The following is a 2,874-nucleotide window of genomic DNA, read 5'->3' on the forward strand; positions in this document are numbered from 1 at the left end:
GTGTGTGTGTGTGTGTGTGTGTGTGTGTGTGTGTGTGTGTGTGTGTGTGTGTGTGTGTGTGTGTGTGTGCTGTGGTGGGTGGCTAAGTGTTTGTTTGGTCTGAACCTATGGATGTATAGCTGCTTGTCCCGCTGTCTGCATGTGTCTATCACTTGGGAGATAAGTACGACTTCAGTCGCTGAGACTAAACACTTAAACCCTTTTGGTGTGTGTGTGTGTGTGTGTGTGTGTGTGTGTGTGTGTGTGTGTGTGTGTGTGTGTGTGTGGTGTGTGTGTCACATTCACACACCCCTCCCTATTCCCAGCGATGAGCCCAGGTGGCGGGGTGGCTTTGAAGCACGGCGAGCCTCCTTCTGATTCCCTGGCCGTCCAGGTGTGTGTGGGCTGGCCCCGTCTGTCTCAGCGAGAGAAGGCCCTTTTTGTCTGAGCCTTGTCAACCAGGCGAACACCATTGATCCCCGCGATCCCCCCTTGCAACCTTTACAGTGCTACCACACCTCCCAGTTACTCCCCAGATTCAGATGTGGGACCTGAAAGAAACCAAAGCTGAGTGGAGGGGGGTAAAGGGGGGTTGAAGAGGGTGGAGGGTGGTAGGTGAGCAAGAGGCGGCCCCTCTTAGCACTAATGGGATAATTGTTTGCACTTCACAGGTGTCCGCCTTCCAAATGAGGTCACAGCTCAAGTGTGGCTCTTCAGAGGTGCAGGAAGATTGGTTTTTGTTTTTGCCACTGGCTGGAACAGCCGACACAGAAACGTCCTAAATTACGTCAGTAGTAGGCACTTTTGGACAACCTTTTGGTGATTGGCTGCAAAATGAGCATGTGACCTCGTAAGAGTAAAGCACAACGTAAAAGTAAAAGAGCAAAATGAGTATGTGACCTCGTCTGCAGGAACAAGGCTGCAGTCAGCGGGCGTATCAGAAATTGATAGGTCACCAGCACCATTTTCGGGGTAACACTCTGGTGCCTTCTATAAGTCCTCTAAAAAGTAAAAGAACCAAATTGTTACATTGTTGCATTTTTCATTAGGTCTGGTTTGTGTTCACACCGTCTGTGCCTCCCTCCAAATAATTATGACAGCACAATCATCCAAGCCAGACCTAATGAAACCATCCAAACCGTGAGAACTGAGGACTCACAGGATTTTTAGTCTTCTTAGCAGACTTAAGATTATTGCGACCGTAGGTCGCATTTACTACCAAAACCTCCACCGGCTGTCCGTCCGTCAGTCAGTGAGTGAGTGAGTGAGTCACACGTCACACGTCACACTTTTGCCCTGCTCATATCTCCACAACCGTTGCCCCCATCCATGCCAAATTTTGCACACACACTCCTTACCTGCCAAACTACAACCTCCAAGGACCCCCGGAGCTCCAGGGACCCCCAGGTGTAAAAAAATGTCCGTCCGTGAGGCACACGTCACACGTCACACTTTTGCCCTGCTCATATCTCCACAACCGTTGCCCCCATCCATGCCACATTTTGCACACACACCTGCCAAACTACAACCTCCAAGGACCCCCGGAGCTCCAGGGACCCCCAGGTCCCTGGGGGCCCCCCAAGTGTAAAAAATGACCAAATGTGCCCTGCTCATATCTCCACAACCGTTGCCCCCATCCATGCCACATTTTGCACACACACTCCTTACCTGCCAAACTACAACCTCCAAGGACCCCCGGAGCTCCAGGGACCCCCAGGTCCCTGGGGGCCCCCCAAGTGTAAAAAATTACCAAATGTGCCCTGCTCATATCTCCACAACCGTTGCCCCCATCCATGCCACATTTTGCACACACACTCCTTACCTGCCAAACTACAACCTCCAAGGACCCCCGGAGCTCCAGGGACCCCCAGGTCCCTGGGGGCCCCCCAAGTGTAAAAAATGACCAAATGTGCCCTGCTCATATCTCCACAACCGTTGCCCCCATCCATGCCACATTTTGCACACACACTCCTTACCTGCCAAACTACAACCTCCAAGGATCCCCGGAGCTCCAGGGACCCCCAGGTCCCTGGGGGCCCCCCAAGTGTAAAAAATTACCAAATGTGCCCTGCTCATATCTCCACAACTGTTGCCCCCATCCATGCCACATTTTGCACACACACTCCTTACCTGCCAAACTACAACCTCCAAGGACCCCCGGAGCTCCAGGGACCCCCAGGTCCCTGGGGGCCCCCCAAGTGTAAAAAATGACCAAATGTGCCCTGCTCATATCTCCACAACCGTTGCCCCCATCCATGTCAACTTTTGCACACACACTCCTTACCTGCCAAACTACAACCTCCAAGGACCCCCGGAGCTCCAGGGACCCCCAGGTCCCTGGGGGACCCCCAGGTGTAAAAAATGACCAAATGTGCAAAAATGACCAAATGACCACCCCAACGGGGCTGCTCACGGGGAATTCCTGGGGACCACCCACTCCTGGTGCTCCAGAACGGATGCAAAAGTGGTGGCGCCCCCAGTGGAGGACCCCCTCCACTGCAGCTCACATAAAATGCCGTAACTCGGGCTAGGAGCGTCGGGGAGAGCCGGGGCCCGTACCTATTCGTCCGCCAAGGCAACGCGGAGACCCCACCCCTCATTTCTCACATGGCCCTCTTCTAGCGCCACCTTCAGGCCGATTTTTAAAACACATTTTTGGACACTGCTCCTACAGTTTTTGCCCTAAAATCACGCAAATCGCTACACAGTATGTCTACACTCATCCCATCAACATGAATCTGTCCCATATAGCGCCACCTTCAGGCCGATTTTTAAAAACACATTTTTGGACACTGCTCCTACAGATTTTGCCCGAAAATCACTACACAGTATGTCTACACTCATGTCATCAACATGCATCAGGAACATTTTGGGAAAACACATTTTTGCCCTATT

The sequence above is a fragment of the Nannobrachium achirus genome, assembly GCF_963921795.1.
Source record: "Nannobrachium achirus genome assembly, chromosome: 20".
Classification (NCBI taxonomy): domain Eukaryota; kingdom Metazoa; phylum Chordata; class Actinopteri; order Myctophiformes; family Myctophidae; genus Nannobrachium; species Nannobrachium achirus.